Consider the following 27,788-nt stretch of genomic DNA (forward strand, 5'->3'; position numbering starts at 1 on the left):
AAAACTCTAGGTACTTAAAAAAGTGCAACTTTCTCTTGTTTTGTATTGTTTATGGTTCAGTCCCTAATTATTTATGATTTTGCTAAGGCTGGACTACAGAACAACTTAAATTTTATTTAGTTATTCACTGAGTGCCTAGCACAAGTAAGGCATTATTTCAGGATTTAAAAGGCTATGGCACCCCACTCCAGTACTCTTGCCTGGAAAATCCCATGGATGGAGGAGCCTGGTAGGCTGCAGTCCATGGGGTCACTAGAGTCGGACACGACTGAGCGACTTCACTTTCACTTTTCACTTTCATGCATTGGAGAAGGAAATGGCAACCCACTCCAGTGTCCTTGCCTGGAGAATCCCAGGGACGGGGAAGCCTGGTGGGCTGCCGTCTATGGGGTCGCACAGAGTCGGACACGACTGAAGCAACTTAGCAGCAGCAGCAGCAGCAGCAGCATACCAAGCCAAATAAATAAGATTTAGAGAAAGTTTTAGCTAGTTCTCTTGATGATAGCCAATTAAAAATTTAAAAACTTCAGTATCAGGATTCTCATATGCTAATACTTATTTTTTTAAACTTGTAGAATGTAAGAAACAAATAAACAAAAGGCAGCAAACAGTAAAAGAAGATAAATTTCTTTTAAAAGCATTTTAAATTTAGGACCCAAAGAGAGTTTTTTTCCTGGTACACAACCTGACTGACTCCTGGATGACGATCACACCAGAGCCCATCGTGAGAGTCAGGTGACTGATGTCATCTGTACTAACTCTTAGCAGGCTTCCCCTTGCATTTGGATGTTCTGCCAGTTGGGTCTACTACTGAAGTAATTCAAATTATAAACCCTTTAATAATAATCATACTTCCCATCTAAGTTTTAATGACCTATTCCCTGGCTGCCTATCCTTCTCCAGTTTAAGAGAAGGCAGGGAGAAGCATCTGATTCTTTTGTGTCCCCCCCATAGCGTGTGTCAACTGAAAGAATAAATGAAGTCCCTCCCATTCCCACTGCCTAAGACAAGTACTAGAGCGCGAGTGGAACAAGGGCTGCAGAGGGCACAGCACCAGTGTCCTGCCAGCAAGAACTGTGACTCCCGACCCTCACACACACACACAGATATGGACGCCAACACACAAACAGGGGTTCCACTGCCATGTTTGTGGTGGGTCTCAGAACCAGCCAGTCCTGTCTCCAAGAGCTAAGCTATTATTCTGCCCTGCTATATGAAACCAGCTGATCTCCATGTCCCTTGTACGTACCCACACGTAGAGGATATAAAGACATGAGCTGCAACATCTACCCGACACCTAGAGCAAACAGACAACCACTCTGTACGGTGAAGCCACTGCAACTCCTCCATCAAGCTCAGTGTACAATACTTATAATGAGAATTTACACATGGACATACTTCTACTGAGGCCATACAATACAATCTCATAAATTCTAGTCTTAGACTTTAGAGATATAAACAGTGTGGCCAAATATTTTTTTCTCATAAACATTTTTTACCTCACACACCAAACCATTACTCATCTTTAAGTTTAATGCACTGGCCTAATACCAATGAACTTGGCACAGTAGCAAAGAAGTAACTAGGTCATTACTGATATAAAAGTTTTCATTGTTACCATGCAGGGCATTTCCTTAAAAATTAAGAATGGAGATCACAAATCAAGCTGTAACTCAGGAATTATTTAATGAAAGGCAACACAGCAGACACTGTAATTTCCTACTTTCAAGAACAATAAATAATTGTAGTATGTTATATGTGCAACAGTAAAAGCATGCATGAGGTACAGAGGAATAATTGATTATTTGGGGGATGAACCAGCAAAGGCTCTCTGAGGAGACAGCATTTGAGTTATTTTGAATAAAAATTTTACTGAAACTCTAGAACCTTTTGAAGATTACAGGGCATATGCAGGGTGAAGATTAAGATGAAAAACATAAAAGGCAAGAAATAACAAATACTGGGATAAAAAACTAAATTAAAATTCAGAACTGCTGGAGAGCAACATTCAAAGAAAAACTGAAGACTGTAAGGATGGGTAGGATTTTCCTATATAAAAAATAGGTAACTATTAAAGACCTACTGCATAGCTCAGGGAATTCGTTTCAACGCTCTGTGACGAACTACATGGGAGAACAATTTAAAAAGGAGTGAATACATGTATATGTAAAACTGATTCACTTTGCTGCGTAGCGGAAACACAACATTATAAATCAACTATACTCCAATTAGGAGAAGGCAATGGCACCCCACTCCAACTCTGGCCTGGAAAATCCCATGGACAGAGGAGCCTGGTGTGCTGCAGTCCATGGGGTCTCAAAGAGTCAGACATGACTGAGAGACTTCACTTTCACCTTTCACTTTCATGCATTGGAGAAGGAAATGGCAACCCACTCCAGTGTTCTTGCCTGGAGAATCCCAGGGACGGGGGAGCTGGTGGGCTGCCGTCTCTGGGGTCGCACAGAGTCGGACACGACTGAAGCGACTTAGCAGCAGCAGCAGCATACTCCAATTAAAATTGGAAAAAAAAGAATGGTAGGATTTTAATAAGGGGAAGAGAGAGGAATAATATTCAGAGGAAATAAGCATATGAGGAAAGAAACAGGAAGCATTCAGGAAATTAGTAGCCTATTTCAGGTCAAGTTTAGAGAAAACACTGGAGAAGGAAAAGGCAACCCACTCCAGTATTCTTGCCTAGAGAATTCCATGGACTGAAGAGGCTGGTGGGCTACAGTCCATGAGGTCGCAAAGAGTCGGACACAACTGAGTGACTAAGACACACTTTAGAGAAAATACAGGGGAATGATAAGGAATTTTTCTTCATCTGCTAATCATTTCCTAGTCTTTCCGTTCTACTAAAACAACTCCCACATTAAGTCATCTTTTGGCCATGATGGTAGATGACAGTATTCCATGTCTAAGTCTTAACAGGCCTCAAAGCTTCACTGTCAAGGCATTGAGATCCAGCTACTGGGTAAAGAAGCATGAACTAGACCCTTGCATGATGAGATACCTTATGGAGAGACAGAAGTCACAGAGACAAGAAGCCAGTACCCAGGCAACGGTGAGCACCAAAGCCCCAGACATGTAAACAAGGCCATCTTGGATGTTCCAGCCCCAGCTAAGTCCCCAGCTCAATAAAGCCAACTCAAAAAATTTTGAGAAACAATAAACTGTTACTGTATCAAGTCACTGAGATTTAGCATGATTTGTTATGCTTCCCAGCAGCATTCAAAGCTATTTACCACTCTTTAGAAAGACACTCTCCATTGGCTTTCACCTTGAAATATTCTCACGGTTTTCTCTGCTTCTTCTTCTGCTCCTCTGTCTTCCACTCCACCACTCCCCTCCACCTCTAACACCTAGCCATTCCATACTGCAGTCTCTCAAGGCTCAGTATTAAGCCTTGGCCAGTTTATACTCAAAACACACAACCCACTTACTCACAGCTTCAAATACTACCTACACTCAGTATCTTAAAATTGTGCATGTCCAGCCTAGATCTTTCTTTTGAGGACCAAATATTCTTCTGTCTACTTGCCATTCCCTTTGAATGGCTCAAAAGTACTTCAAACCCAGCTTGCTCAAAACTGAACTCATGATTTTCCTCCAACTAAAATGGAACTACTCTCTCAAGACCTCTTAGCTCAGTGAAAGGCACCACAATCTATCCAGTTTTGTAAGAAGCCGTCTCCCTCTTCCTTATACCCCCAAAAACACTATACGTCAGCAAATGTGGTTGATTTAACTTTCTAAATATTTCTTGCAACTGTTGCTTCTTTCTGTTTTATTATCACCAACCTCCATGATCAAGTTACTGTCAGAACTAACAATGCCTAACTGGTCTTCCAACATTTGCTTGTCTTCCACTCCTCCACCCCCTCTCCCCAGATAAAACCCTTGGAAGACTTCCTATTGCAGTCATATTAATAACGTTACTTGGCATGGCCTCAAAACTCCTTGTGTGGTCAAGCCCAACCTTCTTTCCCATTTTGTACAATGATCCTTCTTCTTTTACACTGCAAGTCGCATAAGCCTTCTTCTAGTCCCTCAGTCTCAAAACACTCCCCTCGGGAGCCTTTGTACAGTGCCTCTACCTGGTATGATCCTTCCCACTTTATGTGTAGTAAATCCTTCTCACCTCTTCAAATCTCAGCTTTCAGTGACCTTCTTGACTAGATCTAGTATGCACTTATTATAAGCTCTCAAAGTACATACTCCTCCCTTTTGTAGGACACATGATCACTGCAGTTTTACTGTTATCACATGATACTTTTATTAATGTTTGTCTTCTCAACTAGACCCAAGCGGGCGGAGCTCCTGCTCGTTTTACCACTTGATCCTTAGAGCCTAGCAATGTCCAATTCACAAAAGGAACTCAATAAAATATGGCTGCATGAATAAAATGGATGGATGGCTTAACTGTAACAGGTATTGAGAAATCTAGTGGACAATAAAAAGCAATGAAATATTTTGAACAAGTGGAATAATACACCTAAACTGTGTGCTTTAGAGTAATTATAGCCAGAGAAAGACAGACTGAAGGAAACCAAGACAAGTTAAGGAGTTGAATCATAGTTTAAGAATAACACCAAGGCAAAAGGAATAGGAAGGAAAGCAAGAAACAAATTAATAAGAACAAAAAGCAAGGGACCAAGACCAAAGACAATTACAGAGGCTCTGACAGTTCTCCACCTCCACTAATACAGTAATGACTTAACATGTTCAAATGATAACAAGTTACTGTAACACACAAAGCATGACTTTTCAAAATATGAGAAACTCAAGTTCCAAAAGGACATACACACTCTGAAAAAGTGCACTTTTTCTTAAAAGATGCACAATAATGTCACCAACTCTACCTTATAACTACATACAATTGTTAAATAGTATTCTAAATTCTTCGGAATCTAACATTTAAAATGAAATAATTATAAAGTATTAGATCAGAAGGCTAACTTAAAGCACACTTAAAGCTAACTTAAAAGCTGGCGAATCAGTTTGAGAACAATTATTTCCTAGGTAACTGAGAGCATTTAATGCTTCAAGCATAAACACTTACCGACCAAACTTTCTTGAGTGTGCTATATACATCCTATCATCTGGAGACACATTGTGCCCCTAAACATAACAATAACAATCTTTTCTTGATAAATCAAAGATGAGGTGAGAGACAGAAAGTTAAAGACCTCTTGTTCATACCAAATATCGCCCCGAATCACACAACAAGTTAACAGGCTGTCATTTACTGAAGGGTGGGCCATGGTTTTAATTTGATACTCTGCTTAAATCATCACATTTAATCCTCCAACATACTTGGCACCTATAACTTAATAGAGTCTAAGGTACATCACCAGTTTAACGTATCTCCTTGCTTCTCCAAACTTTAACATGAAACATAAATGAAACTTCTTCCATAAGCAGCACATAATTATCCCTCAAGCTGCATAAACCCCCTATTCTTCTCCCATACCACAGAGGTTCATACCACTTGAGTATCATGGAGTTTGCATCTAAGTCTTCTCCACACTGGATCTGAAGGTTCTTGTGAATCCCTTCTGGCCATCAGAAGTTAAGCAGAACACCAGAGTTTATAGTTTATAGCCTCTGCTTATGATCTTGACCTCTTTATGGCACCTTTAGTTTGAAGAGTGTCATTTCAAGTCTACATCAAAGACTACTAGAATTTCATTTGCAGTTCCTATTTGATTAACCTTAGAATATATATATTTCGGAGAAGGCAATGGCACCCCACTCCAGTACTCTTGCTTGGAAAATCCCATGGACAGAGGAGCCTGTTAGGCTGCAATCCATGGGGTCGCTAAGAGTCGGACACGACTGAGCGACATCACTTTCACTTTTCACTTTCATGCATTGGAGAAGGAAATGGCAACCCACTCCAGTGTTCTTGTCTGGAGAATCCCAGGGATGGGGGAACCTGGTGGGCTGCCATCTGTGGGGTCGAACAGAGTCGGACACGACTGAAGTGACTTAGCATGGCATAGCATAGAATATATTTATATTCATTTCAATGATAATTTACTAAATGACAAAAACGCTTCTCCTTTTTAAAAGGCTGCTTTGAACAGATGTTGGATTCATCAGTAATAGTTATTCATAATTGGTAAGAGTCATAATACCATATCATAGCTTTGAAAGTTTTACCTCTCTTCTCAGAAATTTCACAATTTGAACTGCCTATATACTGCACTGCCTATTGTACCATAGGTACATATGTGTGTATCATATTTTTTGTTTCTTTCAATGCTAATTCACTGTAAAGTAATAATTTCCTTAAAATTTTTTTTTACAGAACAATGAGGGATACAAATTTATGTTCTTGGAACTTCTATGAGAGGTAATCCCTGGTCCAGTGGCTAAGACTCCACATTCCCAATGCAGGGGTCCAGGGTTCGATCCCTGGTCAGCAAACAAGATCCCACATGCTGCAACTAAAAGATCCTTCATGCTGGAATGAAAGATCCCATGGGCTACAATTAAGACCCAGCGCAACCAAATAAATAAATATTAAAAAAAAAACTATGAGACTTCTGGATAAAAATACCTTATAACCAGATATCATGGGAAGCAAGTTTGGACTATGATTCAAACAAAACAATTGTCAACATTTGTGAGACAAGTAGCAAAACTGGGATATAAATTGGATATTGTATTATTTATTAAATCCCTTAAATTTTTTGCTAAGCTATAAAGAGAAATTAAATTTAAACTAATTTAATTAACAGTAAGTATACTGTAAAGTAAACTTAAATTTAATAAAATCTATTAAAATCACTTTTTGCTGAGTCAAAGAGCACTGCAGGAAAGTATGTGTGTGTGCAAGCACGTGCACTTAAATGGTAAAGATGCACACTGAAGTACTCAGGGTAAAATGGAATGTTTGAAATTTGCTTTAAAATAATCCCCCTAAAAAATGCATATTGTGTACTTAACTGTATAAATGTGTATGGGGCAAGGGCAGATGAAACAAGATGAAACAAGACCAGCAAAATGTAGCCAATGATTGAAGCTAGGGAAAGGTTCTTGAGGTTAATCATTTCATTTTCTCTACTTCTGTGTATGTTTAAAAGTTCCAAAATAATTTTTATATTTGGACATATGTGAATAATAAACACAATTAAAAATGCAAGCAATTAAAAAGTCTCTGTGAAAGGGGAATGAGAAGTCTTGCTTTTATTAGTAGCCCTTGTATAAATGTCATCATTAGCCAAATATTCATGATACTTAAACCAAAAGATTTTTAACTCTTTTAAATAGAATATAAAAATTTACTCCAACATGAAATGCTAAGAAAGCAAATAGTTCAGCCCAAGTGAGAGCAAAATGATCCACACATGCAATATGTGTCAATATGCACAGACACAAGCAGATGCAAGTCCATAGGGTCCAGCTGAAAGCTAACAAACGTCTCCTGATTTCAGAAATGCACAGAAGGTAAGGAGAGAGTGGGTAACATTTCTTAAAACAAAACAAATACAGAATTATCCTTTAGGGGTAGGAGGAGGGTAAGGAAACCTTGACACAAAAAGATTGAGAAACTTGTCTAAGTAACTGCTGGTTCTGGAAAAAGCAAGATTTACACCCACATTCTCCCATTTTGCTACATTCTTGTTACATATTTGTGTTTTTACCTGATGTTTACACTGTGTTTAATAGTGTGTTACACTACTAAAAATTTGTTTTCCTCTTTGACTTAAAGTAATTTCAGATTGCTGCTTTCTTAATTCCTATGTCTGTTTATATATATTTATAAATAAGGCTAATACCAGTCGCTCAGTCATGTCCAACTCTTTGCGAGCCCATTCCAGGCAAGAATACTGGAGTGGATTGCCATTCCCTTCTCCAGATGATCTTCCTGATCCAGGATCAAACCCTGGTCTCCTGCATTGCAGGCAGATTCTTTACCGTATGAGCTACAGGGAAGTCCTTATAAACAAGGTTGGTTTAACATTAAAAACTAATCAATGTAATTCACTATATTAACAAAACTAGAAAAGAAAAATCATATAATCTCAACATGTGCATAAAAACTGACAAAACTGCATACTCATAATTAAAAAAAAAAAAAAAAAAAAACAGCAAACTGGGAACAAATGAGAACTTCCACAATCTGATAAAAGGAATAAAAAAAAAAACTACAGTTAAAATCACACTTACACGGTGAAAGGTTTTACTCCCACCTCATTCCCCAAGACTGGAAACAGGCAAATATATCTATTCTCACAACCTCTACCAGTACATTTAGTCAAGAAAAAGAAACAAAAAAGGACAAACACTGGGAAGAAGTACAACAGTCTATGTTCACAGTTCACATAAAAAAATTTTCAAAAAATGTGGATAAAACTACTAGATAATAAGTGATTTTAGGAAGGTCACAGAATTCAAGGTCAAAATATAAAAGTAAAATATTTCTATGTAATAGCAACAAATAATCAAAATTTGAAGGTAAAACTAGGAATTTACAAAAGTATCAAAATATATGTGCAAAACTTACACAAGGAAAACCCACAAACATTCCTGAGAAAAATCAGACTTAAAAAGTCTGAGCAAGGGACTTCCCTGGTGGTCCAGCAGCTAAGACTCCATACTCACAATGCAGGGGCCTGGGTTCCATCTCTGGTCAGGGAATTAGATCTCACATGCTGCAACTAAAGATCTTGAGGGCCACAACTAAGAACCAGCACAGCCAAATAAAAAATATTTTTTAAAAATAATAATACGTTTTTAAATCTGAAATATATACCTTGTTCATGTATCAGAATAATAATGCAAAATGTACATTTTCCCCAAATTAACTTAGAGATTCAATGTAATTACAATCAAAATTGCAGTAGTGTTTCCTGTAAAACTTAACAAGCTGATTCTAAATTAACATGGAAATTCAAAGACCTAGAACAGACAAAACAAGTTTGAAAAAGAAAAAGCTGGAGACAAACTCAGGTAGACAGTGTTGTACTGGCAAAAGACAGAAACAGAGATCAACAAAACAGAATAGAAAATCCAAAAACAGACACTAAAATAAGTGGCCAGTTGACAAAGATGCCACAGCAATTCAATGGGTAAAGGATAATCTTTTAAAAAAGTGACACTGATACAATTAGCTAACGGGGTCAAAAAAGTGAACCTCAACACTTTCTTCCTACTATACAATAAAATTTCTAAATGAATCATGACCCTAAAAGTAAAAGCTTATACTATAAAACTCCTTAAAGAAAACATAGCAGAAAATTAGTAACATTGAGTTTGGCAAAGATTTCTGAAATAGTTCACAGAAAGCACAAACCATAAAAGAAAAAAACAAAAAACAGTCTCTTTAAACAGACAAGACTGGGAGAAAATATTTGAGACACGTATCCAATAAAAGACTTGTATCCAGAATACGTGAAAGATTCTTATAGCACAATAACAAGACAAACAATCCAGTTTTTTAAAAATGGGCAAGAGAATCAGAACACTCACTCCACTATACAGCTGACATATAAGAACATGAAAAGATGTTCAACATCATCAGTCATTAAGGAATGCACACTAACCAAAATGAGATACCACTACACACCCACTGTATTGCCTAAAATTTAAGACTGAAAAAAATCAAGTTTACAAGGATGTTGAGCACCTAGAACTCTCATACACTTCCTGGTTAGGAATGCAGAAACAGTATAGCCACTTTAGCTGTTTGGCAGTTTCTTATGAAGGTAGATATACACTATGGTAATATCACCTACCAATTGCACTCCTAAGTATATACTCAAGAGAAATGAAAATATCCACAAAACGATTTTCATGCCAATGTACACAATGACTTTATTATAATAGTACTAGGGGAAAATCCAACTCTTCTACCTTGGTGAGTGGCTAACAAATTATAATATAGCAATACAGTGAAATACTACTCAATAAGAAGGAGTGAACTACTGACAGATGCAACAACATGAATGAGGCCTTCTCTGGCAGTCCAGTGGTTAAGACTCCATGCTTCCTCTACAGTGGGCATGGGTTCGATCCCTGGCTGGGGACCAAATGCCAAGCTATGTGGCAAAAAACAAACAAACAAGTAAACAATAACAAAAAATGATGTGGATGAGCCTCAAAAGCATTATGCTAACTGAAAGCCAGACACAGACTACATACTGAATGATTCCATTTATATGAAATTCCAGAAAAGGCAAAACTACATACACACACACACAAAGTGAAACAAAGCATATCAGTGTTTTCCAGGGGACAGTGACAGAAATTAACTGCAAAGCCATAAGACAACTTTTTCAGAATGACAGCTATAGTATTTTATAGCATTACTGTGCTATTAATAACTTTATATTTGCCAAAACTCATCAAATCTTATACGTGAAATTGCTGTATTTTATTACATATAGATTGCAGTTAGACACAAAGGGGACAATAACAACAAAAGAAATATAAGCAAATACAAATTTTGAGTACCATATATTTAGTGGCAAAAAAAGGGAAAGAAAGAAAATTCCCTGGAATACATATGCCATTTAATTTGGAGTCTGGTGCCTTTCACTATTACCACGCTGCCTCCTCTCTAAATATCCAGGGCAGAATATTCATTCTCAATCTTTCCCATGGGACACAGAAGATGTGTATGCAAGCACACGCATACACATGCACACATGTACATACACACACTCTATCTTCCCCCTCCATGGGAATAGTAGACTCAATTCTCAGGAGGCTAATTTAACTATATACACCTTGCTCTCTCCCACTTAAGGCAACATAACAAAACAAAAGCAACCCAGTGGCTTCATTCTAAGGGATAGCTGAAGTACTTTATAAACTCTTTAACAATAAATTACTTGGCACACATTCCATAACATGCTGAGATCCAGATGGGCGTCACCAACCATTTCATTCATTAATTCACTCTGAATAAAAATCTACAAAGAACTAATGCTGTCAGATAATGGCTAAATAAACGGCAAAAATCTGCAGTGTATTAACGTATTATACATCATTGAACTTAAAGAAATTAGGTCAATAGCTATAGCTGTGCTAGGGACAAGGCAGCATTAATGAAATAACTACAGTTGGATAAGAAAGCTGTGGTACATATACACAATGGAGTATTACTCAACCATTAAAAAGAATACATTTGAATACAGTTCTAATGAGGTGGATGAAACTGGAGCCTATTATACAGAGTGAAGTAAGCCAGAAAGAAAAACACCAATACAGTATACTAACGCATATATATGGAATTTAGAAAGATGGAAACCCTGTATACGAGACAGCAAAAGAGACACTGATGTATAGAACAGTCTTTTGGACTCTGCGGGAGAGGGAGAGGGTGGGAAGATTTGGGAGAATGACATTGAAACACGTAAAATATCATGTAAGAAACGAGATGCCGGTCCGGGTTCGATGCACGATGCTGGATGCTTGGGGCTGGTGCACTGGGACGACCCAGGGGGACGGTATGGGGAGGGAGGAGGGAGGAGGGTCTAGGATGGGGAACACATGTATACCTGTGGCGGATTCATTTTGATATTTGGCAAAACTAATACAATTATATAAAGTTTAAAAATAAAAAAATAAATAAAAAGAAATAAAAGAAATGAAAAAAAAATTAAAAAAAAAAAAAGAAACATGTATAGTATCATATATGAAACGAATCGCCAGTCCAGGTTCGACGCATGATACTAGATGCTTGGGGCTGGTGCCCTGGGATGACCCAGAGGGATGGTACGGGGAGGGAGGAGGGAGGAGGGTTCAAGATGGGGAACATGTGTATACCTGTGGCAGATTCATGCTGATATATGACGAAACCAATACAATATATGACAAAACCAATACAATATTGTAAAGTTAAAAAATAAAATAAAATAATAAAAAAAATGAAATAACTACAGAATGATAATATAGGTAAATAATCAAATGTTAAATTTTGTGGTAGTTATAAATGCTGGAAAAGTTCATTTAGGGTATGAATATCAACTGAGAGACTACACTGTGCAGTGACTACTTGTAAATAAAAGGAAGATAGGCAAGTCCTTGCCCTTGTGGGGCATGGAGGCAGACTGACATTAATCAAATAAGCACACAGATCACTATGTAATTACACATTACACTAAATGCTATAAGGGAAAAAAGTTCTCTACTTTCTCATTCTAAACATCAAAACAGAATCCTATGCTCCAGTCTTAACTAATGCAGATCACTCTCCCCTGGCGAGTCTCTTGCCCTGATATTTTTCTAAACATCTCTACATCCCATTAACACCAGATCTTTCCTGATTGTACCAGTGTTACCTTCATGAGCAAGCCTTCTCTAACCCCTACAAAAATTAGAAGTCTCTTTTTGTAGTTTGACAGAGAATAGTAAAACTAGAATTTCTTGAGCACCTATTTTCTCATTTAATCATTACAATAACCATGAGATACAGTTATTATTATCCCCATTTTAAAGATGAGGAAACTGAAGCTTAAAAAAGAGAGAGTTAAGATTACATTTCTAATTAGCTGCAAAGCGAGGACTCAAACCTGGATATTTATAACACAAACATATTCTTTAATAGTATTCTTTAGATTAAAACTACCTTAAATTTGAATTGGAAAGACTGGTATGAATTGATGACATATTTTCTTTCAGTGAAAAAAAAAGTATCTATTTCCTAACTCTGTCTACTGCAAAGGCATGAGGACAATCACCAACTCAATAGTAAATATCATCTGTGAGAGTGAAAGCCACTCAGTTGCATCCAACTCTTTGCGACCCCATGGACCATAGTCCATGGAATTCTCCAGGCCAGAACACTGGACTGGGTAGCCTTTCCCTTCTCCAGGGGATCTTCCCAACCCAGGGATCAAACCCAGGTCTCCCACACTGCAGGCAGATTCTTTATCAGCTGAGTCACAAGGGAAGCCCAAAATCACCTCTAACACCCCTTTTTATGGAGTCAGAGGTTAGTTGTTGTTTTTGTTTTTTGTTTTTTTGGGTTTTTTTGGTATTTAGCAAGGAGGAGGAGAAACTGAAAGACAACTGGAATGCCTATATTTCTAAAAATTTAGGTGAGGGTGGAGGAAGGAAATTAAGACATCTTTTATAAGAGATCCTGAAGTTGTACACAGTAAATAAATGTATAAGTAAAGGTGGGTATGGCTCAGCAGTAAAGAATTCACCTGCCAATGCAGGTGACACAGAGGCGTGGGTTCAATCCCTGGATCAGGAAGATACCCTGGAGAAGGAAGTAGCAGCCCACTCCAGTATTCCTGCCTGGAAGGCCCCATGGACTGAGGAACCTGGTGGGCTACAGTCCATGGGGTCGCAATGAGCTGGACATGACTGAGCAACTAAACAAAACAACATCCAGATTTATGGTTTCTATATATCATTTCCAAGTACACAGAATCTGGTATGATTCCAGGTCTGGGGCAAAATGTACAAGATAAACTTAGAACAAGATGTCAAACTACAAGATAAGGATGTTCCCAAAGCTTTTAAAGCATAATTAATTCTTTACCACCCCTTTTATTTCAGAAACTAAAAACTGGCCCTCGAAAGCCTAATCTTTCTTTCTTCTTATCAAAACCCCTCAACTTCTTCTGGACACACAGCCGCCCAAGTAAAGACCCCATTTTCTATTCTGCCAGCTTCTGACTGATGGACTCTGACTGGAACTGCCATATACAAGGCTTAGGTCATCTCCATACTAGGAAGCTGCCTGCCGTCCATATCCTGCACTCCTTCCCAAAGGCTTATAGTCAGTTGAAGTACTGAACTAGGATGTGTGTTAAAACCAGTATCAACCACTCAGATCAAAGCAACAAAGGAGATGGAACCCAGGGCCTAGACAATCGGCTGGAGCAGAACCACAGTACCTCCCAAGCCACCAACCAGTTTGTCTCTGACGTGAGAGAAAAAGAAATTTCCTATTTTAAGCCACTAATACTTTTGTCCCAATTACAGCAGCTGAACCAATATCCTATAAAAATCAGTATCTTTCCAGAAGCTTTCCCGAATCCTTGAAAGTTGACCTGGGTGCTAGTCTATTCTTTTGCTTTGTGGCAGACAATATGCATTCAAAGACACACTGTGCATTAAAGGCAGGGAAGCACCCATTCTAATCAAACCAACGCTGAACGTCTCTTTGTGATGTAATAAACAGGAAGCTGGCTCCTCAGGGATCAAGTCCCACTCTAGTCCCATTACTCAGATCTGCTTGGATAATGTAGATGGGGAAAAAAGCTTCAAATAAAATGAGTACTTCTTAAATCTACTTCCTCAAATGTAATACAGCCTTAGCTCTTACTCAATGAACAACAACAAAAATCCATATAAATAGTTATCAGGCCCTTATAGATTCATTTACATTTCTTCCTTCCCAATATATGTAGAAGATTTAGTCCTTCACCATTCTTTCTTTCCCTAAGATTTTACCCTTCAACAATCATAATCCTCGGTTATTTTTCTGTTTATATCCAAGGATAGTTTAAAATCCAAGGATACCCAAGATGAAATTATCTGATGGAGAAAAGGTATGTGAAAGACATCTGCCTATCCTAGAACCTGCTGCTTAGGATTAGAAAGAACAATTCACTGTTACAGCACCTTTATGTGTCTGCCTAGTATGAGAACGTTATTAAAAAGGATGTACTAAATGGCACTGAATTTTTCACTTGAAATGATTTTGTTATATGTATCTTACTCCAAAAAAAAAGATATAAAACTTAGCAAAAAGCCAAGTCCTTTATCAACCTCGTTAAAATGAATAAAGACAAAGATGAAAGTGGGAGAGAAAAAAATAAACGATGATGATGACTGTAACAAATCAATTCAAGAAGTCTGACATCCAAAAAGAAAGAACAGAGACACGGGAAGGAAAAGATCATTAAAGAAATAAGAACATTTCTGAAACTTAAAAGATAAGAATTCCTAAATTAAAGGGGCCTGCCAGGAGCTAAACACAAAGATAAGTAACCAAATGAAATGATGACCATAAACTGGGGTGACAAGAAAGCCCTGAAAGTGCAGAGAAGATGCACAACTAAAGGCCTAAACGCACTACGGGGAGAGCACTTGACCCATGCCTCAGCAAACACGGAGTAGGTTTTAGAAAAAGAAAAGTGGAAAGAAACAGGAAACATTCCAAAATTATGGAACAGGCTCTGACAAGTAAGAGTGTCATGTACTCAAGGAACAATGGGGTCAATTCAGTGTTGGTGAAGCACTTAAAGGTAGTAAAAACCAAATAAACCATGGGAAAAGTTAGAATAAATTTATAAAGGACTTTCACGCCCAATTAGGGAATACAGATATCCAAGGTAGGAAATAAGGGGAAAAGGAAGAACACCTAAGTGGCACCAAAACTCAATCAAAAATATAAAGGCAAGTGAAAGTAGCTCAGTTGTGTCCGACTCTTGGTGACCCCAAAATTCTCTAGGCCAGAATACTGGAGTGGGTAGCCATTCCCTTCTCCAAGGGATCTTTTCAGCTCAGGGATTGAACCCAGGTCTCCCACACTGCAGGCAGATTCTTTACCAGCTGAGCCACGAGGTAAGTCCAAGAATACTGGAGTGGGTAGCCTGTCCCTTCTCCAGGGGATCTTCTCAACACAGGAATTGAACCAGGGTCTCCAGCATTACAGGCAGATTCTTGAACTGAGCTATGAGGGAAGCCCCTCATTTTAAAGTGAAAGTCGCTCAGTTGTATACAGTCCATAGAATTCTCCAGGCCAGAATACCAGAGTTGGTAGCCTTTCCTTTCTCCAGGGGATCTTCCCAACCCAGGGATCAAACCCAGGTCTCCCGCATTGCAGGTGGATTCTTCACCAGCTGAACCACAAGGGAAGTGGGTGGGGGCAGGCAAATGGGTGAAGGTGATCAGAAAGTACAAACTTCCAGTTACAAAGAGAGAAGTCACGGGGATGTTATACAGCATAGTGACTACAGTCAGCAATATTGTACTGTATATTTGAAAGTTGTTAAGAGAATAAATCTTAAAAGTTCCAATCACCAAAAAAATTTTTTTCTGTGTATAGTGGTCAATGTTCACTGAAGTTGTTTTAGTGATTGTTTCACAATACATGACTATAGAATTACTGTGCTATATAGCCAAAGCGTATACAATGTTACGTCAATTATCTCAATTTTTCAAAAAATACATGTGAGTATATACATATTTCAGAACACGTTCATCACCGAAAAAAGAAACTCCAAACCCATTAGCATCTCCTCTTATCCCTAAATCCTAGCAACCATTATTTCTGTTTGTATGGTATTGCTTATTGAGACATTTCATTTAAACGGAATCTTTTATGTCTGACTTCTTTCACTTAGCATATTTTCAAGGTTCATCCACATTGTAGTGTATGTTAGAATTTAATTCCTTCTTAAGGCTGAATAATATCCATTGTATGGATATACCACACTTGTTTAATCACTCATCAGTTGATGAACATTGTACTGTTTCTACTTTTTGGCTATTATAAATAATACTGATAAGACATTTTATGTGGAAATTTTTTTTTTTTTTTTTTTTTTGGACTCGATTCTGTTTATTGACTTCTTTATTTTTTTTTTTTTGAGCATTTTTATTTTATTTTTTTTTTTTAAATTTTATTTTTAAACTTTACGTAATTGTATTAGTTTTGCCAAATATCAAAATGAATCCATCACAGGTATACATGTGCTCCCCATCCTGAACCCTCCTCCCTCCTCCCTCCCCATACCATCCCTCTGGGTCGTCCCAGTGCACTAGCCCCAAGCATCCAGTATCATGCATTGAACCTGGACTGGCATCTCGTTTCATACATGATATTTTACATGTTTCAAGGCCATTCTCCCAAATCTTCCCACCCTCTCCCTCTCCCACAGAGTCCATAAGACTGTTCCATACATCAGTGTTTCTTTTGCTGTCTCGTACACAGGGTTATTGTTATCATCTTTCTAAATTCCATATATATGAGTTAGTATACTGTATTGGTGTTTTTCCTTCTGGCTTACTGGAAATTTTTTCATTTCTCTTGGGTACATACCAAGGAGCAGCGTTCTGGGGTCACAGGGTACTGTGTCAAACTTCTTGAGGAACTGTCAAACTACTTTCCACAGCAGCTATATCACTTTATATTCCTACCAGCAATGAGGGTTCCAGTTTCTCTACATTTTCATCAACATTTCCTTCATCCATTTTTTAAAGGAAATGTTGATGAAAATGTAGTATCTCATTATGGTTTTGATGTGCATTTCCTTAACAGCTAATAACGATGGTGAACATCTTTTCACATGCTTATTGGCCATACAAATGGCCAATGGTCTTCTTTGGAAAAATGTTTCAAGTCTGTGGCCCATTTTTTTTAATTGTGTGTCTTTTTATTTCTGTGTCTTAAGAGTTCCTTTTATATTCTGGATTCAGTTCAGTAGCTCAGTCGTGTCCAACTCTGCAACCCCATGAACCGCAGCATGCCAGGCCTCTCTGTCCATCACCAACTCCTAGAGTCCAGCCAAACCCATATCCGTTGAGTCAGTAATGCCATCCAACCATCTTATCCTCTGTCGTCCCCTTCTCCTCCTGCCCTCAATCTTTCCCAGCATCAGGGTCTTTTCAAATGAGTCAGCTCTTCGCATCAGGTGGCCAAAGTGTTGGAGTTTCAGCTTCAACATCAGTCCTACCAGTGAACATCCAGGACTGATCTCCTTTAGGATGGACTGGTTGGATCTCCTTGCAGACCAAGGGACTCTCAAGAGTCTTCTCCAACACCACAGTTCAAAAGCATCAATTCTTCGGCACTCAGCTTTCTTTATAGTCCAACTCTCACATCCATACATGACCACTGGAAAAACCATAGTCTTGACTAGACGGACCTTTGTTGGCAAAGTAATGTCTCTGCTTTTCAATATGCTATCTAGGTTGGTCATAACTTTCCTTCCAAGGAGTAAGCGTCTTTTAATTTCATGGCTGAAATCACCATCTGCAGTGATTTTGGAGCTCAGAAAAATGAAGTCAGCCACTGTTTCCCCATCTATTTGCCATGATGTGATGGGACAAGATGCCATGATCTTAGTTTTCTGAATGTTGAGCTTTAAGCCAACTTTTTCACTCTCCTCTTTCATCAAGAAGCTCTTTAGTTCTTCACTTTTTGCCATAAGGGTGGTGTCACCGCATATCTGAGGTTATAGATACTTCTCCCAGCAATCTTGATTCCAGGTTGTGCTTCCTCCAGCCCAGCATTTCTCATGTCACCCTGCTTATTTACCTTATATTCTGGATACCAGACCCTTATCCTATATATGATTTGCAAATATTTTCTCCTATTCTGTTAACTGTCTTTTCCTCACAGTATTCTTTGAAGTACAAATGTTTTTAATTTTGATGAAGTCAAATTTATCTAATTTTTTTTGGTTGTGTTTCTGGTGTTATGTCTAAGAAACCACTGTCTAATTAATCCAAGGTCATGAAAATTTATGCCTAGGTTTTTTTCTTTCAAGGGTTTTAGCTCTCGCATTTAGGCTGCCCACTCATTTTGATTTCACTTTTGTAATGTGGCGTCAGCTAAGAGTCCAACTTCACCCTCTTGCATGGGGGTATTCAGTTGTCCACTACCACTGCTTGAAAAGACTCCTCTTTGCCCATTAAAATGTCTTATTTCCGTTTTCAAAAATCAACTGACCGAAAATGCATGGGTTTGTTTATTGATCTATATGTCTATCTTTAAATACTACTGCACTGTTGTTGGTGGGTTTATTTTTTTAATCCCACAATAGAGTATAAAGAGCAATGGACTTCAAGTAAAAATAAGAACCAATAGTCAAGTCCAACCTCTGCCTCTTACTTGGGAATCGGCTATAATTAGACTCATTTTCCTCACTCTCACAGAATTAGTAAGATGTGAAATTATCTTGTAAACAATAAAGGGTAATATAATTAATTTTGTACATGTTTTATTAATTACTACAATCAAACTCATAAATTTTGGCAGCCAGGAATAAAAGCACATAATAAGAACCTTTCATGATTTATTTCTTAAGAAACAGTACCTAGCACACAGTAGGGCCTCAATAAATATTTATTGAGTGAAATTAACTATTTTCCAATTGCTCTGTATTCTTTCTATTTATTTCCTATGTTAAGACTGAAGAAAAAACTTAAAATTTTAAATCATCAGGTTCTTTCTTTAGCAATTCTTTCCTTGGGGGAAAAAAGGAAGTAAATTTCCTTTAGGCTACTTCTAGCTTTTGAGAATTATCCAATACTGCATTTAAGATGGTTCTCCTCATATGATATTTAATAAGGAAAGGAAAAATTTAAACATAAGAGTCAAAGTGTATTCAATAAGATTTAGTAACAACCTGATGTATTTAGTTGCTAGTTCCTACAGTTACACTCTATAGCTGCAGTGTATACTCTTAAAGAGGAAAAAACACCTTTTTATTTTTTTGTTCCAGCAGTGGAAGATCAATAATTTGTTCAGGGCAAAGAGCAATTACTTGAGAATCAACAATATGTTTTACTACAACAAATTTCAAAAGTGAGGTCTAATTTTTTAGTATTATTGCTATAATTGCCTACCATAAAATGCAACCAGTTTTAAAAGTGTCTAATCCAAACTATATCCAATCTCTTGAGATATATAATGAAGAAGAGTATTTTAAAAATAATGTATATACATATAGAACTGAGTCATTTTGCTATACAGTAGAGATTGACACAACACTGTAAATCAACTATACTTCAAGTTAAAGAAAGGAAAAGTGGTGTCCAATCCAATTATTTTTAGTAAATTTACAAAGTGGTGTAAATTTTTAGATCAATTTTAGATCATCCAGTTTTAGACCATTTCCAACACCATGAAAAGATCCCTCATTTCCATCTGCAGTCAGTCCCCAGTCCATTCCCAGGCAACCACTAATCTATTTTATGGACATTCCTTAAAAAACAGAATCATACAACATGTGGTCTTTCATACCTAGGATAACATTTTGGAGGTTCATCCACCCTGTAGCATGTTAACAGTTCATTTATTTTCGTTGCTAAATAGTATTCCAAGTTTATCTTCTAACCCACAAACAATCTGTGATCTCTTTTACAAGGAGGTTTAAAAAAAAAGGCTACCCAAAATAGTTACTCCTTGTATACTCCACACCACTGCCACTGTCTTTCTAAAATCCAAATCCAATCATTTCTTCCTCTACTAAAATCTCCTCAACGATTACCATCAACCTATAAGGCCAAGTCCACACTCCTCGGCAGAGCACACACTACGGGCCATGCTTCTTTCTTGCACACTCTGCCAACAATCAGTTACTGAGGTATATACGGTCCTCCAATGCTCTCTTCTATCACCTTTTATTCCCTTGTACTCATCTACTTTACAAACTTTCATTAAGTTTTCAAAGTCCAACTTAATATACCATTTCCCAGCGCCAGCCTCACTTTCTCAGCAATATGTGCTGCTGCTGCTGCTGCTGCTGCCTAATGGCTTCAGTCGTGTCCAACTCTGTGCGACCCCAGAGACAGCAGCTCACCAGGCTCCCCCGTCCCTGGGATTCTCCAGGCAAGAACACTGGAGTGGGTTGCCATTTCCTTCTCCAATGCATGAAAGTGAAAAGTGAAAGTGAAGTCGCTCAGTCGTGTCCGACTCTAGTGACCCCATGGACTGCAGCCTACCAGGCTCCTCCATCCATGGGATTTTCCAGGCAAGAGTACTGGAGTGGGGTACCAATGCCTTCTCCAGCAATATGTGCTATAATTATTTCTGACACCATGCCTTAACTGTTTACCTCTCTCTCTTACCAAACTCATCCCAGCACCTAACCTTGTGTCTGAACATCACTGGTATTCAATAAGTATCTGTTCAATTAAACAATATGTTCTAATTGCTAACATTCTTCTGCTCACCTCAATAAGGAGGATCCATTGTACTCTTAAAACTGAAGGTAAAAGGACCTAGCAGACATAGTGTAACACAAATGCAAGGTCTAGGGCAGTGGTCTACAAAACAGGGTACACTCCAGGGGTCAGCAAACTATGGTCCTCCAGCCAAATCCAGCCCACAGCTTGTTTCAGTAACAAAATTTTAATTGAAAACAGCCACACTCATTTATTTCAGTATTGTCTGTGGCTGCTTTTACCCTACAACAGCAGAGTTGAGTAGTTCCAACAGAGACCATATGGGCTGAAAAGCCTAAAATATTTACTATCTGGCCTTTAAAAAGAATTTGCCAACCGGAATTACATCATGATGCACAGTGAAGGGAAACAAAATATCACAACTGCCTATATGTAAGTTTTTTCATCTCATCTTTCAAAACTTCTATTTTTGTGTATGCTTTCTAATATTAACACATCAGTGATATAAAATTACTAAATATAAAAATGTGCATACATTAGGGATGGTGCATGTCCATAGTATTATTATTATTAACTAATACAGGTGAATCAATTAACAAAATTTTTTAAAACAAAAAACCTAGTAAGTCTTATTAGGACAGACAAGTTTTAGAATTTACTTGAAAATTTAGTAATCAAAATTATTATATGAACAATTGGGTTCTGTAAGTGCTTCAAAGCACAGAGAAAGAGGCCTAGGATGAAACATTTTTCAAACCCAAATACTCAAAACATCTCTAAGGAATCTTCTATGAGGTTAAAAATGTAATTCAAAGGATGCAGATAGTACTGATTCTTCAAGTTGAATGCAATAAAATATGTGTTACATATATCTGAACTGCTTCAAAAGTGCCTATGGTTTTTAAAAAATCAGTGTAACAGACAAATCAAATTCCAATTTGCCCTAAGCCCTGAAGCCCAACTGCCTGATATATAATTGATAAATGATTAGTGGGGAAACAGTGGAAACAATGTCAGACTATTTTTTTGGGCTCCAAAATCACTGCAGATGGTGACTGCAGCCATGAAATTAAAAGACACATACTCCTTGGAAGGAAAGTTATGACCAACCTAGATAGCACATTAAAAAGCAGAGACATTACTTTGCCAACAAAGGTCCATCTAGTCAAGGCTATGGTTTTTCCAGCGGTCATGTATGGATGTGAGAGTTGGACTGTGAAGAAAGCTGAGCACCAAAGAATTGATGCTTTTGAACTGTGGTGTTGGAGAAGACTCTTGAGAGTCCCTTGGACTGCAAGGAGATCCAACCAGTCCATTCTAAAGGAAATCAGTCCTGGGTGTTCATTGGAAGGACTGATGCTAAAGCTGAAACTCCAATACTTTGGCCACCTCAAGCCAAGAGTTGACTCATTGGAAAAGACCCTGATGCTGGGAGGGATTGAGGGCAGGAGGAAAAGGGGATGACAGAGGATGAGATGGCTGGATGGCACCACTGACTCGATGGACTTGAGTCTGAGTGAACTCCAGGAGTTGGTGACAGACAGGGAGACCTGGCATGCTGCGATTCATGGGGTTGCAAAGAGTCGGACACGACTAAGCGACTAAACTGAACTGACTAAACCATATAAGCTAACAGAATACTTCACTAGATTTTTTTTTTTAATCCACGAGTACTTAACATAAAGTGCTTTTGTAATGAAAGTGTTCCTTAGCTGTGATTGTAGGCTGTTTCCATTTAAGACAACAGATACTAACCTAAGATCCTGAAGGACCCAGGAAATACCACATTCCTCCTTTTATAGGTCCTTAAGGTTAGGAAGGTGGTTTCTAATAACTCAAAAGTTGAGGTTTGATTGCCATGCTCAACAAATTTATAAACTGAATTTACCAACTGAACCTGGATTTGTCAGGTTAGGATTATCATTGTGTTGAATCAGGTTCTCCGACAAATAGTCACAGCCCCCAGAGAGAACTACACTCTACTCTGCTCACCTTTAAGGCTCTTTCTGAGGCCTTCCGAGATGACTAGCATCAGACTTTTGAGGAAGGCTAGCCATTAGACAAGGCTTTTCCCCACGATCTGACTGCTTGAAGTGACATCCAGGACCAGGTCGATCCTGTATCCAGGAATCACGACCCTCCCTGAGGCACCAGTCATCGTGAGACAGTCAGTGCACTTTGGCACTTCTTGAAAACCACTGGACTGCTCCTTTAGCTGAAAGGAAAAAAAACATCAAAACCACAACAAACAAAACAAAGGGGGAAAAAAATCAGTAATTCAACCTGAAAAGACAGAACGTGGGGAAAAATATACCAAAACAGCCTTGTCTAGGTCAAAATGTAGCCTTGCCTTGAAGTAGATCAGTTTGAGTACCATTCCAATCACTGCACAACATTTATTCCTAATACGCAAGTCTAAAAACCTGTAAATCTGTTGTATTACACCTGAAAAGAAAGCTTCAAAGTCGAAGTTATGTATAATAACTATTTATGGAACACACCTAAATAACATAATGAAGGTATTTACAAAAAAAACTAACAGCCTCAGGCTTAGGCAAACGTGTCCCAACCGAAGTCCAAGTTTTCAGCCTTTTCACGCTCTCAAATTGTAATCTGACTTAGAGAGGCATGAAATACACCTAACAGGCAGACCTGAACTGAGTTTAATTGGCAGAAAACTGTCAGTGCAGTCAAAGCCAATCTACTAGTATTCTTAAATTACATACTGTTGAACAGAAAAGGAATTAAGTTTCCATCCTCTTTATATATGACTTGACACTACAAGGAATACCCCTCACACACATACAGTGCTCCTAGCATTATGAATATCAATCTTCACGCTTGTTTAAAATAAGCACTTAAAAGATGCTTACGTTATGGCTTTAAACAAAACAACTCAAAGATCAGATAAATAATAAAACGACTTAATGTTTATTTAATCTGCTTCAAAACAAAAATTTTATCAGAATCCAAAGATAAAATTCTGCTTATTTCTGGTTTTAAATACAAATCACTTTTCCTAAGACATAACGTTAAAAGGCAAGAAAAAGTCTTTATGCTTATTGTCTTAGAAGTTGCTCTGAACTCCTTTAATATATCTGTACCCTAAAAATAATGATACTTTATCAAACAATTATTTTATATTCTTTTCTACTACTTATCCCATATTCCCATTTCAGTTACCACTACCAAATCCACACAGATTTCCATGCTGGAAACCTCAAAATATTATTAAACTATGATATTCTGTTTTCACTTGTCTGAAAATATGGTTAAAGCTTGACCTGTGTCCCCCACAAAAATATGCATACACATCTAGACAGTATCTGGATAAAGATTTCAGGTAATTCACAGAACCCTCTGAAATCCAAGCATGGACCCTGTTCAGAACCCTGTCAAATGCTTTGCTTTGTCCTGCCTAGCATACCTGACTCAGATTTCTGCCTTCCTACGAAGGCACTGGCTTCATTTCAGCACATCCCATGTTTTTCCTGGGTTATTGCATGTATTGATAGTCTGCTAATTCTTCCCAGTTTACCATTCTTTCACGTTCCAGCAAAGTACACTTACTAAAATGTGACTCATCTGCTTAACATCTTCAGTACCTCCTCGGCACACGTTAACAAAATCACCTCCTTAGGATGGTTATCTGGCCTCTGCCGGCATTTCAAGCACACAGTCCTCCTTCTTACAATGACCACACTCCCATCATATAATTTACCACCTTCCAATACACTGTTTTCATACTTTTATATACACTGTTCCCTCTTCCTGCAGTGTCATGGCTCAATTCCTTACTCACTTCTCAAAACTTAGCTTCTCTATTTCTGTCATGAGACTTACCTCAGAGTATTAAAAATGCTTATTTACTTTCCTATCTTCAAAGATAATGTTGTCTAGGGACAAACGGAGAAGGCAATGGCACCCCACTCCAGTACTCTTGCCTGGAAAATCCCATGGACAGAGGAGCCTGGTAGGCTGCAGTCCATGGGGTCGCTAAGAGTCGGACACGACTGAGCGACTTCACTTTGACTTTTCACTTTCATGCATTGGAGAAGGAAATGCAACCCACTCCAATGTTCTTGCCTGGAGAATCCCAGGGACGGGGGAGCCTGGTGGGCTGCCGTCTATGGGGTCGCACAGAGTCGGAAACAACTGAAGCGACTTAGCAGCAGCAGCAGCAGCCGGGGCAAAAGCTTTGCTTAATTCCATCTTTGTGTCCTCAGTAAACAGACTACAGCAATACTAAATATAGATGTATGGTATGCCACTATTCTTGTACACAAACCAAAGTCACTATGCAGCGCAAGAAAAATCATTGCTGAATTAATCTAAAATATACTTTAAGCATTCAAAATTGGAACAATTCATTATAGAAGGGTATTTTAGCAGCAACTCTCTAGTAAGTAAAAATTAAATTTAACTATCACCAGTTCTATGTACATACCACTTTTTAAAATAATGCTAGTTACAAACATCCAAATCAGGAATTAAGGAATAACAAAGATAACAGAAAACTATATAGTCCTTTAGATAAAAACTCCTAAGCCAAATAACCAATAGTATGAAACATGAACTAATTCTCCCCTCTTTTCCCCTGTCCTCCCCATCTCAGTCTCAGGGTCTGGGAGTCCTCTTCAATAGAGCACATCGTGTGTAGCAGCTGAAGACTGACTACAGTCAGTACAGAGCTTACTTCACAGCTATCCAATAACGGATTCTAAGTTACACCAAACACAATAACGAATGTATTCATAGAAGACCTATTCCATACCCTTCAGACACCCAATTCCCAAATTTAACAATTCTAAAGGCCAAGAGTCAATTTTTAAACAAAACATCGCTAGTGAAAGTCGTTCAGTCACGTCCAACTCTTTGCAACCCACATGGACTATAGAGTCCATGGAATTCTCTAGGCCAGAATACTGGAGTGGGTAGCCTTTCCCTTCTCCAGGAGATCTTCCCAACCCAAGGACTGAACCCAGGTCTCCCGCGTTGCAGGCAGAGTCTTTATCAGCTGAGCCACAAAGGAAGCCACATGTATTGCTACACATGTACATGAAAAACAGTTTTACCTTGCTTTGTTAGAGTGGTTTATTTTCACGTGTTTTTTTTTGTACTTTAAAAATGTATCTATTTGTAGTTACAGTTATGTTCTGAAACTATGGTTTCCAAACCAGACTGTGCATCAGAATCAACTTGGACACACTGAAAAAAGTACGGATTCCTAGGTACATGCCCAGAGCAATGGAACCAAAATGTCCAGAACCAGAGCTGAGGCATGTACGTTTTATAAGAAACTCAGGTGGTTTTGATGCAGCCATCTGAAAACCACTTTGCTAAATATCAGTCATTTATATATGGAAGAGCTAGAATCAGAAGAATAGAAATGTCTACAAATGAAATTTTCCTTACATGTATGGGACTGCTTTTGCTTATTGGTTCTGACAGGCTAATAAATGCAGGGTGAAGTTGCCTCACACTCTGAATAAAAACTATTTTGGTATAGCTTAATACAGAATTCTAGATAATACATTAGTAGTTGCAGCCATACAACTTCACTAAAGAGTGATCAGCCAGCATTTCTTTTTAATTATTCTATCATAGTGTTGTTCAGAGACAATCTTTAAGAGTTTCTCTTTGCTGATTTCAAACTCAAATCCTTAAGAGTCTGACTTTGAAAAAATATATATTTTAAGGGTATTGCAAATGTGATTACTGAAAATTCATTACAGTATTAAAATATATCATCAACCCTTTTAATTGTGCATTTTTATAACTACATATTTTCAAATACTAATAATTGCTGATATATATATACATTTAATAGGGCCAAAAATATGGGTACAAAAGAAAATGTGAATGATCTACATCCAACAAATTCTTATTAAATGTTCCTGGAAAGTTGAATTAATAGAGACTAACATATTTAGTCATGTTATACATATGTTCAGAACATCTGAATCAGTAAGACAGGAGCTAATCTTGATAATGAAAACTCAGGAACGCATTTATACACAGATCTGTTTAATACATTCTACCATACTACAATAACATCCTTCAAGATTCCTTAGAAGTCTTTTTGAAAAAGAAAAAAATAAAAATAAAAGTCTCCCAAATTCTAAAAGTACTGAGAAACAACAATTTAAAATATGTGTCTAAAAATCTTTGCACGATTAAAATAGTTTCAACAGCTTCTGGCACATATTTTGGTAGCTTTAGTGAAACAAAAATACTTATGGGGGGATGGAGATGTGGTTTCTGATTTCAGATAGTAGAAACATTTTAAAATTCTGGATTGTCTTTTAAACATTACACAACATGAAGAGTTAAATGCAAACTACAATTATAGATCCTAACTATAGATTATCCTTATAAAAGGTAAATTCATTCTATATTGCCCAGAATGATCCAGAAAAATCACTAATACCAGTCCACATCTCAAAGACTGATGGGACTTCTGCATCAACTTTTGAGAACTGAAAAAATGAAAGATAAGATCACAAAGGACAGCCACTTTAATACACAGTTGAGCTTACTCAGACATTTCTCTTTCTACAAACAAGTACTCTTTCAAGAAGTTATAAAAGTAGCTGTCCTAGTTTGTCTTAAAAAGCTGGAAAACTCATAAGAAGGCAAAACTTTTCATGTCAAAAGCCAATAGGTTTTTTTGACAGCAAATATCTTCTCTAAAACGATAGGGCAATCACAACATTGATAAAGAGATGCAAAGAGTCTTCAGCAAATCTCAGTATCTGAAAGGTAACACTACTATTAGCACTTTCAAGGAAGAGAAAAATAACTGCTACATGATCCTGGAATGTCATTCATCACCAAGAAGGGACTGGCAGGATTTCTTCTGGCTACTTTATTGAGCAATATAGTTAGCCACGTGTTCCTGGAATCATAGCACAGCAGAGTTTTCCATTGCAAAAGAGTATTAAAGATCTTCTCAA

At 37.8% G+C, this 27,788-nt stretch overlaps 1 protein-coding gene across 4 annotated transcripts in view; it reads right to left on the reverse strand.

Moving 5' to 3' along the window:
• INTS6 (integrator complex subunit 6) overlaps positions 1-27,788 on the reverse strand; it is a 104,394-nt gene that overhangs the window by 51,349 nt on the left and 25,257 nt on the right. Inside the window, exon 1 of one of the 4 annotated variants that reach the window (XM_014482655.2) lies at positions 22,825-22,963. The exons of the other annotated variants lie outside the window; for them this stretch is intronic. The gene's annotated coding sequence lies outside the window, so the exon portion shown is untranslated. Of the gene's footprint in view, positions 1-22,824; positions 22,964-27,788 lie in introns of those variants that run through there. 4 annotated transcript variants of the gene reach the window in all.

The sequence above is a fragment of the Bos mutus genome, chromosome 12 (assembly GCF_027580195.1).
Source record: "Bos mutus isolate GX-2022 chromosome 12, NWIPB_WYAK_1.1, whole genome shotgun sequence".
NCBI lineage: Eukaryota > Metazoa > Chordata > Mammalia > Artiodactyla > Bovidae > Bos > Bos mutus.